Source organism: Felis catus, chromosome B2 (assembly GCF_018350175.1).
Source record: "Felis catus isolate Fca126 chromosome B2, F.catus_Fca126_mat1.0, whole genome shotgun sequence".
In the NCBI taxonomy this organism is placed as follows: Eukaryota; Metazoa; Chordata; class Mammalia; order Carnivora; family Felidae; genus Felis; species Felis catus.
Window position 1 is genome coordinate 1,683,397 of NC_058372.1, and position 16,293 is coordinate 1,699,689.

A 16,293-nucleotide genomic window follows, 5' to 3' on the forward strand; every position below is an offset into this window, starting at 1 on the left:
GTACCATTTCCCACACTCGTTCCTGGAACTCACCGCACGTTCCCGCGGCTCCCGTCACTGCCGGAAGCCGCAGACGCGCGTGCTCTCGCGGGGATGCTTGTGCTCTCGCGCTAACGCGCGTGGTCTCGCGGGACATGCGCTGGAGGGGATGCGCGTATTCCCGCGGTCCTGGAGGCAGAGCAGTGGTGTCCTCGCGCGCAGGCTCTGGCGGAGAGGTTGGCGCCAGTCCCCTGGTGGCTGCCGGACCCTGGTTGTGGCCACATCCCCCCATCCTCCGAGGTCAGCATCCACGGCTCTCCTCTGTTCACACGGCCTCCGCCTCCTACAGAGGTCACCAGCTGCGCCTTACAGGGTCAAGCTGGAGCACCTCCCAAATAAGCGTGGCGGGCACACTTCACCTCCCCCACAGGAGCGCCAGGGCACCCCTGGAAACACTAGTTATTTTACCGGGGTTTGGCTGGACCGTCATCCTTGAGAGAGACCTGCGTAGACTCGGGTACGACCAGGCAGGTGTAAGGCGCTGAGGTTGACTTGTGCAGCAATAACGCCCCTTGGAAATGTTGGCCTGATAACCTGCTGACAGAGTCCCAGCAGCCTTCCCAGGTGCGACAGCGCCCACACCTACTGTCCTTGACAACGTGTATCCACCTGGACAGGAATAGAATATTCCAGATGGCGGAATATTCACACTGCGGATGACAGGACCCTCTCCGGCCAGACCCAGGAGCCCCATACTCCCAGCCAGGCACGGGTGTCTTGTTTTAAGTTGCGGTTAAAAACACATCACGCACAACTGAGCATTTTAACCGTTTATAAGGGTAGAGCTCAGTGGCGTTAGGTACGTTCACATCCCGCTCCTTGCGTTCTCTGTCTCCTTTCCATTTTGTAAACAACCAGGGGATCACAACTCAGAGTCACAATTTGCCCAGAGAGCCCCACCCGGTGCGGGGGTGCCATCCCATCGATGGGGCTGGGTCATGTTTGTCCCTCTTCCTTTCTCCTTTGAATGGAGAGAAGGCGGCGCATGAAACAGCCAGTGACTGTGGAAGGAGGCTGAGGATTTCCCTTGGGAAGCAGGTGGGAGAGGGAGGGCAGGTGGGTGATTGATCATTGAAGTGTTAGTGTGGCTTCAACAAACAAATGTATGTCACAAAGTGATTCACTAGTATGTCCTCATCCTTAGTTGCAATACTCTAGTAATTACCTGCAAAACTTCTTCAGGAAAATGACTAAGAAAAAAGATTATCAAGAGAGCAGAAGCAACATAGTCACCCTCCGAGCTAAAGCCTCACTTTCCCTAGTCCCACGATATATCCCAAGCTGCGAGCCCCCTTCCTCACCTGTGGTGTCTGCTGCCCTCACCTGGGCTCCCTGCCCAGTGCTCCCTGAATCCCTCCCCACGACAGCAGTGTCCTCTCCACCGTCAGGACTGTGTACTCCCAAGCGTTCTGGATCTCCTGACGCGATGGCCAGAGCTTGGTACAGACCCACCACTTTGTGACCATATTTAATGCTTAGAGACACAGAGCAAGAACACCATACTGCTACATGTTCATTGATCCAGTGCTTCACCAACTTCACCTTGATCCATCCAAAAACTGATTTCTCTCTCTAGTGTTTGCATTCCTGCATGATGAACTCAGCGGGGAAAACAGAAGGATGAAGTAAGCTGAGAGAGACTATATCAACAAGTGGACAACGACAGTCTACCCAGTCATTCAGCAAGTATTGACTGCTAGCTACAGAGGATAGTTTGCAGGGAGGGGGGCAAAACATAAGAGACTCTTAAATACAGAGAACAAACTGAGGGTTGCTGGAGGGGTTGTGGGTGAGGGGTGGGCTAAATGAGTAAAGGGCATTAAGGAGGTCACTTGTTGGGAGGAGCATTGGGTGTTGTATGTAGGGGATGAATTACTGCATTCTACTCCTGAAATCATCATTGCACTATATGCTAACTAACTTGGATGTAAAATTAAAATATATATATATATATATATATATATATATATATATGCACACACATATAATTAGAAATAAAAAAGTATAGTTTGTCAGCTTCCAGTATATAATATACGAGGCTATTCTGTGTCTTTCTGCCTAATGTTTCACAGGAAATCAGCCCTCTAGGCCTGAATGTAATTGCTTCCTGAGCAATCTTTTCACATTGTCATATTTTGTCTTCTCTATATGTAGCAACAACCTTTGTTTCATTTCTTTTTATATCTATTTTTAGGGAGCAGTCTGGGTGGGAGCCCTGAATGTGCTTAATGTCTTTTTTTTTTTTTTTTAACTTTTCCACATAAAGCTAATTAGATTAGGGACAAGGGACTCTTCTTTGAAAGCTATATGGTTTTTCTCCTGTTATAAGCTGTTACTTTTTCTCCATGGAGAAAAAAATTTCCTAATCTGTATCTTAGCACAGTAGGTTCCGTTTGCTCTCCAGACTGCCACCTGTGGGTTTTGGTTTTGTATATATAATCAGTGCCAAGCATAGTGCCCAGGTCTATGGTAGACAAACTTATTGGACAACTTAATCTTACATATGTGTCAAACTTTATTAACTGAGGGAGGTATTGGCAGGATGACAAAGGACTGCCCCAGCTCACAGAGGTTTGGGGATTTCATGACTTTATATAGAGGGGAAGGGGCGGGAATGTGAAACTAATCACAAAAAGAGAACTGCTTCATTTAACATGATCATTAAAACATCGTGTCCCCACCTGTTGGTACAGTGAGATCAGGGGCACCACGACCTCGTGTGGCAGCGGAGAGGTCACGGTGCATGGAACTCGAGAAATGAGGAGGAAACAAGCACTACAACGTGGCTGCGATCTAGACGAGCCGAGTAAGAAGACTGGTGCCGCAGCGGGATAGACGGGACTTCACCGTCGGCTTCCCCAGGTGTGCGTTCAGGGACGCGGCGACCCCTCGTGCGTCCGTCCCGGCAGTTCCTCGGGCAGCTGTTGCCACCGACGTCCCGGGGAACAGGGCGTCCAGGGGGACAGGGTGTCCCGGGGGGCAGGGCCGCGGCGGGGGACAGAGCGTACGGGGGAGGGGGGGCGTCCGGGGTGCACAGGGCGTCCAGGCGTCAGAGCCACGGCAGGGGACAGAGCGTACCGGGGGAGGGGGACGTCCAGGGTGGCACAGGGCGTCCGGGGGGGGGGGGGGAGGGCAGGGCGTCCCAGAGTCAGAGCCGCAGCGGGGGACAGAGCGTCCAGGGGGGAAGGGCCACGGCGGGGGACAGAGCGTACCGGGGGCGGGGGGGGGGGGGGGGGGAGGCGTCCAGGGGGCCACAGGGCGTCCAGAGGGACAGGGCGTCCAGGGGTCAGAGCCACGGCGGGGCTGGGGCAGGGAGGGGCAGGACGGCCTGCCAGGAAGGCTTGTCCGGGGCGACCCTGCTTGCATCAGCCGCCGCAGTCCTGGGCGCTCGAGGGGGTGGCGGGACACCCCCGCCTGGTGACTTCCAGGCCCCTCCCGGCCTCCTGCTCGTGGTCCAGGTGCTCAGCTCGTTCCAAAGAGCCCCGCAGGTGACCGCTTCCCTCCGAACTTCCCGGCTCCGGAGCCCTCCCGTGGGGTCGGGGCCGCGGGACTCTGGGAACCGCGCGGCGCTGGCAGTGCAGCCGGGTGAGCGTTCTCTCGTTTTGTTTACACCACGGAGTTACGTTGTCATTTTGCACGTGCAACACCAACACTTGTGGAGGGTTGCAAAGATGCCTCACGTGAAAATGAAATGTTAGTTTTTGTAGAATCGAATGCCAAGTGTACTTGCTCCTGCCGGGCGGCGCAGGCAGAAGAAAAAGTCACTTTCCCTGACCGGGAATCGAACCCGGGCCGCGGCGGTGAGAGCGCCGAATCCTAACCACTAGACCACCAGGGACGGTGTTGGGAGAGACGCCGAACAACCCTACAGGCTGGATGCACCTGCCTCCGGCCTGTAAGCCGCTGCGCGACCTCGGGGTCTATACCTGCGCGGGGGCGCGCGTGGGGGGGGGATGATTATGTGAACCCCACCCGCAGGGGGGACGGGGCGCGTGTGGACCCCACCCTCCGGAGGACGAGGGGCGTGTGGACTCTATCCTCAGGGGGCACGAGGGGCGTGTGGACCCCACCCGGGCCCCACCCGCAGGGGCGACGGGGCGCATGTGGACCCCACCCACAGAGGGGACGAGGGGCATGTGGACCCCGCCCGGGGTTCATGGCGGAGCTAAACCAGTCCTTAGGGCGGTCTTCATGGTAGCTCCCTGGACTGTCTTCCGTGCCCCTCCTCGCAGATCGCGGAGGGATCCGACACGAAACCGTTCCTTTATCTTTGGTTTCCTCAACATGCTTCAGCACGCTGAATACGTAAAGACTCCAGTGATAAAGTCATCCATCTTAGAAGAGGACTGAGTGGGCGGAGCCGAAATAGCTCAGTTGGGAGAGCGTTAGACTGAAGATCTAAAGGTCCCTGGTTCGATCCCGGGTTTCGGCAACGAGACCTCTTTTTTTTTTTTTTTTAGAATATTGATTTTGACCTCAACAAGTGTGGCAATATCCGTTGAACCGGAAAAAAAAAAAAAAAAAAAAAGAAAAGGACGACTTTTTCTGAAAACGTGCAGACCAGGAGGATGGTGCGATAAGGACGCCCTAGGAGAGGCCGGAAGAGAACGTGTAAAGGGAGGAGCCAAATGTGCTCAAGGAAAACCACTTCCCTCCCTTCTTCCCTGCGGCATCTGCTTCTCTGGCTGCAGCTCGGCTCCGCACAAACCCGCCCTCTCTTCCCGCCCGCGGACTCAATCCCAGCACCCGGAGCCCGAGGCAGGAGGCCCGAGGCACTCCTTTCCGCGTCATGACCCCCTCCCCCACCCCCAGCCCCATTCTCTGCCAAAGGCAGGGACTGCAGGTGTAAAGGGGAAAGGGAAGTTTAATAGGAGGAATAGCAATTCCATTTTATTCTCCATTTCACGTCCCTTCAACAAATATTTATTGAGTGAGTGCGCTCCACGCAGCTCTGCAGAGCGAGAGAGGCAGGAAAGGAGAGCACAGGAAAGGTTCCCGGGACAGGGAACTGGCTGAGAATGTACCCCGCGAGGCGAGGCGGGGCGGGGCGGGGAGCGCGGCAGAGGGAGCCCAGACGCTGCCTTAGCCTCCCTAGCCCTCCTGCTGACCTGCCCGCTCTGAGCTGGGCCCAGTCTTTGCCTTGCTTCTCAGAGAACAAGGTTTCCCTCATTTCCAAGGCTGATTAACACTCGTCTGAGCTTATGACCGCTCGGCCCATGCCATGCTGCCCTGGGTCTTGACCTCTCCCTTACCTGCCTCTTTTCACGGTAGGAATGCCTGAATCTCCATCTTCACACACCAAACACACACTTGCCCTCCGGCCTTGCCCTCCGGATTCTTCCCGGGCTCCCCTTCACCCACCACCACACCCGTTGGAAGAACAGCATTTGTCTCCACTTCTTTGCCGCATCAGTCCCGCAGTAGCTGAGGTCTGCCCTAGAGAACATTACCCTGCACTTGCCAGCCTTCAAATGCCTTGGTTCTTTTTTGGCCCTAAATTAACGGTGTGCAGGCTGCACACTGCTGGTGTCCCTCCCTGCTCCAGCGCCTTCCCTTGGTCCTGGGACTTCCACTCCTGCCATCCTTCTCCCGGCTCTGCTCCGCTTCTGACTCTCCTCTTCCCCTCCTGTAAGGACCCCTAGAAATGGTTGCTTTCCAGGTTCTGACCTCCATCATCTTTGAATTAAATTTTTAATTGTTAGACAACTGTAGATTCACATGCAGTTATAAATAAGGCACAGAGATCCCAGCCAGGCGCCGTTTACCTGGTTGCCCCCAGTGGTGACATCTTGCAAAACTTGAGTGCAATGTCACTAGCAGGTTGCTGATATGATAAAGTCAAGATACAGAACATTTCCATCAGCACTGGGATGTCGTCCTTTTACAGCCACATCCACTTTCCTCCTGCCCCCCACCCCCACATATGTGGCAATCACTAATCTGATTTCCATATCTATAACTGTAATTTCAAGAATGGGACATAAATGGAATCACAGAGCATGGAACCTCTTGAGATTGTCTTTTTGCACTCACTATGATAATTCTCTGGAGATTCATCCAGGTTGTTGAATGCATCAATGGTTTATTCCTTTTTCTTACTGAGTAGTATTCTCTAGTGTGAATTTACCACACTTTGTGTGAACTTCCTCCCACTGAAAGACATCTGGGTCATTTCCAGTTTGTTGCTATTATGAATAAAGCTATTATACACCTTTGTGTACAGGTTTTTGTGTAAATATCAGCCTGCATTCCTCTGGAGTAAATACTCAGGACTGCAACTTGGTACTTGCATGTTTGGTTTCTAAAGAAACTGCCAAACTGCTTTTCAGAGTGGCTGTGCCATCACCTGCCCACCAGCCGTGTACACAGCCTCATCAGTCTTTGGTGTGGTCAGTTTTACTCTAGCCATTCTGACAGGTACAGAATGATGACTCGCTGTGGTGGTAATTTGTCTTTCCCTAGCAGCTAATGATGTGGAAACTTTTCATCTGCTTATTTGCATTTATGTATCTTCTTCGGTGAAATATCTCTTTAGGTCTTTTGTCCAATCCAGTAAGAACATTTGTGCGCAGGTTTTTGTGTGAGAAGCCCCTGAAAACAACTTGAAGTTCGGACTTGTTACTGCCTTATTATATACTTGTCACAGCGTGCAATTCTTATGCAGCTGTATTTACAAAATGTGATACAGCCTTACTGCTTTGGGAAAGGCCCAGGGCACGATGGAGAAATCCCCACGATAATAGGCTAGTCAGAAGAGTTTCCTCCAGTCCCAACTGACTGCACCACCCTCCCCTGCATCAAAACCTAAACATCAAGCATAGGATAGTGTTTAAAAAATAATAATAATAAGACAACAGGCCCCAAATGGAGTGGCTTATGCTAAGCACCATGTCACCAAAAGAAGACTTAATTAGTTTTGGCTCTTCCAGAGATGGAATCTTAAACCAATCAATCAGGAATTTCCTGATCAGTGTAAGTGAGGTAGTCTGCCTGATAGACACCGCCCCCCCACCAAAAGAAGTTGGTAGCCAAAAAAAAAAAAAAAGGATTGTTCCGAGCAAGTGAACTTCCCATTGGGTAAGGGGCAGGAGAGTGTTAGGAGGATTACGTCAACTTATTTGGGAGGGGGGGGGCGGGGGGTGTTGAGAAGGCCCAAGTGACAAATTACCTCTTTGGTGCTGATCAGAAAATTCCCAACCGACCTGTTGAGACTTTCACTTCCAGAGGAGGCTGGAACTGCAGTCAAGTTAGGTGTTACGCCCAAGTTTGGTGACTTGGCCTATATAACACCATTTGGGGCCTGTGCTTACTTTTGAACAATAAATATATATTTGGTCTTTATTGTGTTCCTGGCACTGAGCTCCCACACCTCTTGGAATTTCCTAAATTAGGAGAACTACAAAGGTGTGCTTTGTTATGTTAATGAGGTGACTTTTGGATCCCCAGGGGACAGAGACTGGTTGCCAGGGAAACCAATCAGGAAATGCACCAGTTACTAGTTTAGCTCAAGAGAATCAGAGGAACACGGGCCAGGCCGATGGAGGGAAGGTAAAGATGAGGCCATAAAAGGAAGGATGACAGACCCACCTTGTGTAATAGCCAGTCTCCAAAGACTGACCTGAATGTGGCACATCTGTCACTGACCGCCCTGTGGGCCGGTCCCAGTGAACCTGGGCTGACCTCCTAGAATGTCATTGAAGTGGCCCTGTGACATTTCTGTAAGAAAGGGCAGTTAGTTAGTCTCTAAGAGGAAGCCTGGAGGCCAGCCCGGAGGAGGCTGTGCACAGCTGTGGGGAAGGTCAGAGTCCTGGCCAGGCAGCACTCCCCGAGGACCCCCATCACACTAGACGGGCGAGGTGGCTACAAAGTGGGTCACAGTTCACACTACTCCTTCATTATAGGACATTAACATACCAAAATCTCCTCCCTAAGGGAGCCAGGACAGGAACCCTTAACCAAATAAGGAGGAAAAGAAGCATGTAGCCCTGCTTCCAAGAAAGCCCTGTCCCAAGTAAGAACATTCCAGCCCCTCCTTAACCGCTGTCAGTAAAAAATACAAACCCAACCCCCGGGGCGCGCAGCTCGCTCTAGCATGTTCCCGCTCTCTCTCTCTCTCTCTCTCTCTCTCTCTCACTCACCCTCTCACATCTCTAGAGTGTACTTTTTGAGGAGGGAGCAAAAGGCAAGCTGACAAGCTGCAAACAGCCCCCCCACCACTGCCAACCAGGTGGGACATGTGTGATGTTCCTCGGGCTCTCCTGGATGCCCAAGAACAAAAAAGGGGGGAAAACAAAGGGTTAACTAGAGATCGAAGTCCTGCAGGACGGGAGTCTCCATCAGTTTACAAATGCCTTAGTAACTAACAAGAAAAGGCAATCTTATCCATTGTCTAATCTCCAGAAACCTATAGACTCTGTTTCCTGGAGCCCCAACATCACCCTCCCCTCCATAGTGATGTGGGAACAAAGGCAGAAGGAAATGGCAGGTAGAACTAAGTTTCCTTATAACCTGCAGCCCATTGACAAATACTTGAGAGTAAAACATTTCTCCAGGAACCCCCTACTGTCTCAATGCTAATGCTTTGCTAGAGGGAAAACCACCACACCCTGACAATAGATGGGCCTCCAGTGTCCTGTGAATCTTCTCTAGCACATGAAAATCTCACTTGAAACTTCCCCTGTACTTTACCTGCCTCAACACCATAGTATATAACCAGTCTCTCTTCGTGGTCCTGGGCAACTCTTTCTGCCCACGGGTCCTGTCCCCATGCTTCAATAAAGTCATCTTTTTGCACCAAAGACGTCGTCTTCAGGAATTTTTTCTTGGCCGTCAGCTCCAGACCCCACCATCACCGCAAAAACCTCATCACTCTTCACTTTAATAAACTTACCTGCTTGTGTCTCTCGTCCACTGCGTTGTGTCTACTCTTGAATTCTCTCTCCTGAGGAGACCCAGAGCCTCAGCGATGTCTTTTGGACAGGCCAAGTGGAGGCCTCAGGGCCTAGCGTCTCCCCAGTTCCCCAACAACAGCTCCAGGCCGGAGGCCTGAGCCATAAGAACCCTTGCAGCTTCTCACTTGGTTTCCTGGAAAGCTCCCTCTCAGAACCCAGTAACCAGACTGTGGGAAAGCAGCCACGTGGCAAGGCCAAGGCAAAGCCCCCCAGGGAGCAGCTTCAGCTGAGTCCTAGTGTTATGGAACCAGGCTGGAACGCTGGCCTGGCGGAAAAACCAAACAGCACTTGGAGATCTTGGTGGTTCGGAAATTTATTTAACACCGGCGGGCTCAAAGGAGACCATTTCTCCAAAGATCTGAGCCCCGAATGCAAGCGGGAAGGGTAATTTATAGTTGTCAGCCTCCATATCTGTGGAGGTTTTCTCAGGCACAGCAAACAGGGCAAGAAGAACCCGGAAGAGGGGTCTCCAAGCCAGAGACCAGAGTTTGTTTTAGTCCCGTTGGCCATCTTTGTCGAAGTACTTTATTCATTTCTCCAACACTAGTAGATCTGAAGCATCAACTGCCCCTGCCAGTCAGGTGAGTGCGCCCTCGGGGACATCCCAGCCCAATCATGCCTGCTGGGGAGGACTGGAGTTCCTGCTCACATCACATGAAACAATTGCCCAGTCAAGCCCACAGAGTCAAGAAAGAGAATAAAATGGGGTTTGTTTTGTTTTGTTTTTGTTTTTAGAAATCATAGCACATTGCCACAAACTTAATTGGCTTCAAGCAGCACAGATCTTGGACTCCTGTCGCCCCAGAGTCTGGTGTGGTCCCACCATGCTGAAATCAAGGCTTTGGCCAGTGCATTTCTTTCTGAGAGGCTTTAGACACTGATGTCTTTGTTTTCTGCTGGCTGTAGGCTAAGGGCCATTCGCGGCTTCTAAAGGCTCCTAAGAGCCATCAGTGGGGTCCTTCTCAAATCACACCCCTATGACCTACTCTCCGCTTCCCCTGCCACTTTTAAGGACTCTTGTGATCAAGGTCCTTGACCTTCATCGCGTCCCCCAAGTCCCTTCTACCATGTAAAATTCACAGGTTCCAGGGATACGTGGATACCTTTGTTGGGGGGCGGGGGGAGGCATTATTCTTCCTTCCACAAGCCTCTATGCTTTGGAACTCTTGTGTACACTTTTATAGATCATCAGAACACATTGTGAGCTGTGTCTTGACAACGCTCCAGACTTTAAATTTGACCTCGAAGACCATGCGGAGACCTCGAAGTGTCCTTCTGGCCAGAGAGGTCGGTGTAACTGGTATTTTTGCAGGCTGGTCCTGCCAGTACTGTAGGAGCTGGGCCACAGCTGACACACAGGTGCCTTTATGCAAATTATGTGACCCACATGGATGGATGAATTACGATAAAGTACCAAACAGGGGAAATGCCAACTCTTTTCAAGGACTCAGGGCTGGGGTCTCTGGGCTCAGCCCAACGTCAGCCCCTATTCACCTTCTCCACAATGGCTTGCAGGACACGTCAAGTGACAGGCCCTGAGTAGAGCACAGAAGAGGGAGAATCCATGGGACCAGGTCGCTGGAGGAACATGGCAAGTAAAACAGAACCGGGGGTTGAAAAGGACAGGAACATGATGATGCCATTCACTTGCCATCACAGCAGCTGGTCTCCTCCAAGGCGATGCTTTTCTTATGAAGATGTGAGATTGGAAAATCAGGGTCTAAACAGAACAACAGGCCCAGTCCACACAGGTGGAGAAATGCCATTGTTCACTGCCACATGGGAGTCCCCAAGGTCAGAAGACAAGTTTGGAAGTGAATGAAAGGAAGCCAACAGAGCTGATGAGGACGTGTTGCTGGGAATCATCTCCTTAACATACTTGAGAACTGGCTCAGAACTGAGGGGTCTCAGCAGGTGGGGAGGACAGAGCAGGAGATTGAGGAGAAAAAGGAGGGGAGAAAAGGATAAGAAGACAATGACAGGAAGATATTTCAGGATAAAATCGAGGCTAGACTAATTGTCAAAGAGGGAGAGAAATATTAACAATTCCCTTAATCTGAGAACTGTAGTTTCTTCCCCCTTAAGAATCACAGTTTCAGTAAATTTGCCAGCATGATTCTGTCAGGAGCCAACTTCTATACTTCCGCCTTCTCCAGGTACATATGAAACTTGTGAGAAAAAATCCTACCCATGCTGTCTTCTCTTTCCCTGCAGAGAGAGGATACGCCACAGCTTCCAAAACCTCGTTGAGCAAATGGGGCCCAGGTGTGCAAGCGGGATGCGGGTTCCCTCAGCCCTTCCTGCCATCCAACCCTCCTCTCTCTACGCTTTTCACTGCTGAAGGTATTCTCTCCCTCCTCCCCTAGTGTTTCTCAAATTTTTTCTAGTAGGATCCGTAATTAGAAACACTATTCACATCACAACCCTTACTTATTTGTAATGCATGCTGACATTTTGCAACCTATTCTTTCATCTAAATTGAAATTCTAGTTGCGATCCACTGAAGTGATTCATGGCCCACAAAGGCGTCACAACCTGCAATTTGAAAAACTCACCACCTTTGACCTTACACTTAAACTTCAAGTACCAACCCAAGATGTAAATTTCAATTATATCTTATACTGACCACTTCTTGCCTTTCTGGCTCATTTTCTCTTGCCTACTGGCAAATTATTTAACGTGTCTCGTTCCTCCTCACCTCTACACCTCCTTCCATATGCAGCCCAGGTTTCATGGGTAATCATTAGAATTACTAGCAAGGATAGCCTTCATTTCCTTTCCCCACTCCCAGCCCCTGGACAAATCAAAAATGCACCACCACTTTCTCCAGACTCTGACTATCTGTGGGTCAAGAACACCCCTGACTGTGCTCCTCTTTTTAACCCCTTCTAAACCAGACTTCTCCCCCCACTCCACAGAAACCCTGTCATGTCTCCACAGACTCTATGCTGAGAAATCCAGTGGTCAATTCTCAATCTTCAGTTTGCCCACTTCTCAGGAGCATTTGGCCCAGGTGATATTTCCTCTTCACAGAAACACATTCTTCACTTGGCTTCCAGAATACCATACCCTCCCAGTTTTCCCTCTACTTAAACGCAGTTCCTTACTTCCTCATCTTCCCAACCTCTAAAATTTGGAGTTCCCCAGGGCTCTGATGTGAGTCCACATATGTTCTGTATGTACACCCGCTGCCTGCCTGAGCTCACCTGATGACGTGACGGTAAGAACCCTCTGCCCTGATGCTTCCCATACTTAGACCTCCAACCCCATTTCCCACCGAGTGTAGTCAGTGATGTGACTGATGTCTCCTCCACTGAACGTCTAAAAGGCATGTGCTCACAGATGCCTTGATCTGCTCTCCAGCCTACAGAGCTGCTCCTTCTGCATTTGTCCTCATCTTGATAAAAACACAGCAGTAATTTGCTTTTCTTTTATTTGTTTGTTTATTTATCTTGAAAGACAGCAAGTTGGGGGAGGGCAGAGAGAGAGAATCCCAAGCGGGGTCCATTTGCACTGTCAGCGCAGAGCCCAAAAACACAGCAGTAATCTGAACTTGTGAAATAAAACTTGATTTTAAATAAGTTATACTTTTAGTAAATAAATAAAAAAAGTCCCATTTCACCTGTTTGGCTGCCCTTTCCTGTGAACATTTTCTTTCTTTCCAAAGCAGTGTTATTTCCCCTCAACACGAGTCTGTGTCTGCATGTGTGTATAAACTTTTGTCACAATCTACATCATACCATCGAACAATGTTGGAGAAAGAGCATATAAATTTCTGTTTTATTTTGGTCCTTTTCGCTACTCTCCCCTTCAAAGTGTTTCCAAATTAGAGGATATTCTCACACTTTGAAAGTGAAGGTTTTACAGGAAGCCAGCGGTTCGACATTTTTTCCTATGGCAGATGGCACACAATAGCCATCTGGGAGGCACATGCCTCGGTCCATTTCTATGAAGTCGGAAATCTCATTCAGTTCTTCTGCATATTTTGAAGAAACTACACAGTGACCATAAAGCTCCAAAAACCACAACAGCTTCAATATCACGAGGAAACAAACACAATTATTTTTTAGCAGTGCTGTGTACAAGGTGTGCAGAACACTTACCAGATAATATCTTTTCATTTGCTTGGGTAAAAAGTTTGTAGGCTAAATAGAATTTGTCAAAATTTACATTTGTGCTTTTTGCCAAATATACAGATAGGCGGGCAAGGTCTAGTTTGTATTTGAACAAGATACCAACAACCATTTGTTTTATGTATCTGGTAATTTCGTTAAATCTACATACTGACCGAGAAGAAGGTTTTCAATGCCATGATGCAAATAAAAGGCATAGGAGCTGGGGGAAATCTTCTGTCTTGCTGCTGTATTTTGACGCATGACTTAAAGTGATAGCACATTGCAGACAGCAAGGTCCTCTGTGGAATCAGCTCCAGGCTACAAGGGGCCAGCACGTGGTACTAACGTGTCCTCTCTAGTTCATGCATCTGCTGCAACCTCTGATCAGGAAAGAGAGCAACCAATAAGATCATGCCTGTTTTTTGCTAGTATTAGACCCCATGCCATTTTCAACTGTTAGTGTCATTTGGGAGGTGAAAGATCTTTGGTTAGAACGTCATCGGACTTGTGGACTCAGTGTCCCTGTGCAGGTCCACACCTCCTCCTCCCCCGTGGGGGGTTCCAGATCCTCTTCTCTAGTGAGGTTCTCCCTGTTTTGATTACCTGGCTCATCCAGTTGTACCCGGTTTTTCATTTTAGAGCTTTTCAGGATGTCTGGGTCGCACTGGGGCTCATACGGCAATCATTCTCGTTTTCATTACCGGATCTCTTAGAAAACATGGTCACACTATTCACAGTCTTAAGAATCACACTAGCATGAGAATGAACAAGTCACTGGGTGAAAGGCACAGCCCCGGGGCACTAGCCTGGCCTGGGCACCGATGGTGGCTGCACCCGTGCTGAGCACAGCAGAGGGTACAGACTTGCCTGGTCGCTGTGTTGCACGCCTGAAACGAGCACCTGTGTGTGTCAACTATGCTTCAACTAAAAGTACTTAAACTGCAGAATTTGATTCAAAGCACGCGAGTTAAGCTACAGGCAGAACACAGCTGCTCCAAAAATGCTCACTTGGCATATTGAAGTCATTCAGAGGGCGTGTCTCTAGAATCCCAAACTACAGCTTGCAGACAGGCAGGGGGACAGGCACTCAGGAGCGGGAGTCAGAGGGACGACAGGGGCGGGGAGAGGGGGGGCAGGCACTCAGGTGCTGGAGTCGACAGAGGACAGGGGCGGGGGGGGGGACTGGGACTTAGGTGCGGGAGTCGGACGGACTAGGGGGGGGACAGAGACTCAGGAGCGGGAGTCGGACAGACGACGGGGGGGGGTTGGGGTGGGGGACAGGCACTCAGGTGCGGGAGTCAGACGGACGATGGGATGCGGGGGGTGGGACAGGGACTCAGGTGCGGGAGTCGGACAGACGACAGGGGCGGGGGGGGGACTGGGACTTAGGTGCGGGAGTCGGACGGACTACGGGGGGGGGGGACAGAGACTCAGGAGCGGGAGTCGGACGGACTACGGGGGGGGGGACAGAGACTCAGGAGCAGGAGTCGGACGGACGACGGGGGGGACAGAGACTCAGGAGCGGGAGTCGGACGGACGACGGGGGGGGGGACAGAGACTCAGGTGCGGGAGTCGGACGGACGACGGGGGGGGGGGACAGGCACTCAGGAGCGGGAGTCGGACAGACAACAAGTGCGGGGGGGGGGGGACAGGGACTCAGGTGCGGGAGTCAGACGGACGATGGGGGGGGGGGGAGGGAAGGGCCTCAGGTGCGGGAGTCGGACGCGCCGCAGCCACCCCTCCCCGGACGCCTCAGCATCTGGACCGCGCGGCCGGGGGTGGGGGGAGGCCGAGAACGGGCGGGACCTGGGGCTCCTCCTGACACTGGGGGTCGCAGTCGTGTGTGTGCAAGGTGGTCCCACGGGCGGGCGGGGTCCCCGAAGGAGTTCGGGACAAGCTGGGGTGGGGGGCGCGCGTCCGGGTCCTGGGCCTCGGCCTCCGTGGGCCCGAGGGTTTGGCAGCTCCGGCCGGAGGGCGTTTTCTGCCCCGGGCGGGGGCGGCGCGAAGCTGGGCCACGTGCAATCTGGGTAAAACCGTGCGCCGAGGGCGTTTTGTCACCTGCCTCCTTAGCGCAGTAGGCAGCGCGTCAGTCTCATAATCTGAAGGTCCTGAGTTCGAACCTCAGAGGGGGCAGCTCACTTTTGCGCCCTGGCGGGTGGACCCGAGGTCCCGGGGCCAGAGAGAGGGAGGGGGTCTCAGTTTTCTGGCTCCTGGTCCGTCTACACCCGCTACGACTTATCCTCACCTCTTCCCAAGAGCCGGATCTTGTGTCCGAGTCCCTCTGATCTCCGTTCTTCCTCGGGGCAGTGGCCTTTACCGGTGCCACTCACTGTGTTGCAAACAAGATGGGACGAGGAAACGAAAACCTGACGTTCAGTTTTCCCGGAGAGGCCTGTGGCCTCCTCTCACATACACCGCAGGTCCTGGCCGCGGCCTCCAGTGTAACCCGGCCCTGACTACTTTCCCACCTACACGCACCGCGCTGTCCCGTGCTCCACAGACATGCGTGTCCGGCGTTGCCAGGACCACCCCGCGCGGGGAAGACGCAAGGAAGGGTTCTTCCCCAGGACCTTCAGAGGGAGCGCAGCTCTGTCAATACCTTGATTTTGGACTCTAGCCTCCAAAACGTAATTAATCACTTGATTTCTGCGAATAGAAAATGAAGCTCTAATTGTGTTAAGCCACACAGCTGGTGGTGATTCGAGCCGGCAGCCCTAGAAAATTAACACACCAGGCCTTCTCGGCCTCTGACCTCCCAATACACCAGAGCACCTGTGTTCTTTTCTTCACAGCACTTACTGCTGACCTGCCTCGTCCTTTTATTCAACACACTTACTATCACCCACCCATGCCCTTACCCTGTACACTTCACGAGGGTCCTCCCGATATGTTTTGTCCACTCCTGTAGCTCCGGTGCGTATACCTCACTACCTGACCATGAGCCCTCGTCAAATAAATCCATGAGTTAATTAGCATTTTAACTCTTTCTGTCTTCCATATTCCCTATCACTCTCTCACTCCAGGCAATCAACATCTCAAATTTGGATCTTTGCAATACTGTGCACAGGGGACACACCTACTGAAATCCAACACCTCTCTGGCTTAGCGCTGGGAAAAGACAGGGCAAGACTTGGATTGTTCCCGCAAAACGTCTGGGCCGCTGAGACTTTGTATTTTGGGAGAGCTCT

General features: G+C 51.6%; 2 long non-coding RNA genes and 3 other non-coding genes across 11 annotated transcripts; 3 read left to right on the forward strand and 2 right to left on the reverse strand.

Moving 5' to 3' along the window:
- The first annotated feature begins 123 nt into the window (after window positions 1–123).
- Window positions 124–6,255, forward strand: LOC102899671. 7 transcript variants are annotated; one of them, XR_002742577.2, is made up of 6 exons: window positions 142–279; window positions 1,616–1,725; window positions 2,733–2,901; window positions 3,468–3,624; window positions 3,738–3,934; window positions 4,500–6,255. It is a non-coding gene; the product is annotated as an uncharacterized LOC102899671 (long non-coding RNA). The 7 variants fall into 7 exon arrangements; XR_002742576.2 differs by having other exon boundaries at window positions 3,498–3,624; XR_006598560.1 differs by having other exon boundaries at window positions 3,468–3,934.
- On the reverse strand, window positions 3,806–3,877 carry TRNAE-CUC. Its single transcript has one exon. It is a non-coding gene; the product is annotated as a tRNA-Glu (tRNA).
- TRNAF-GAA lies at window positions 4,399–4,471 on the forward strand. The gene has a single exon. It is a non-coding gene; the product is annotated as a tRNA-Phe (tRNA).
- Window positions 6,256–12,207: 5,952 nt separating the features above from the next.
- LOC123385652 lies at window positions 12,208–15,911 on the reverse strand. Its single transcript, XR_006598586.1, has 3 exons — window positions 15,584–15,911; window positions 15,351–15,434; window positions 12,208–13,485 (listed from the first exon to the last, which is right to left on the reverse strand). It is a non-coding gene; the product is annotated as an uncharacterized LOC123385652 (long non-coding RNA).
- TRNAM-CAU lies at window positions 15,166–15,238 on the forward strand. The gene has a single exon. It is a non-coding gene; the product is annotated as a tRNA-Met (tRNA).
- Window positions 15,912–16,293: the final 382 nt, after the last annotated feature.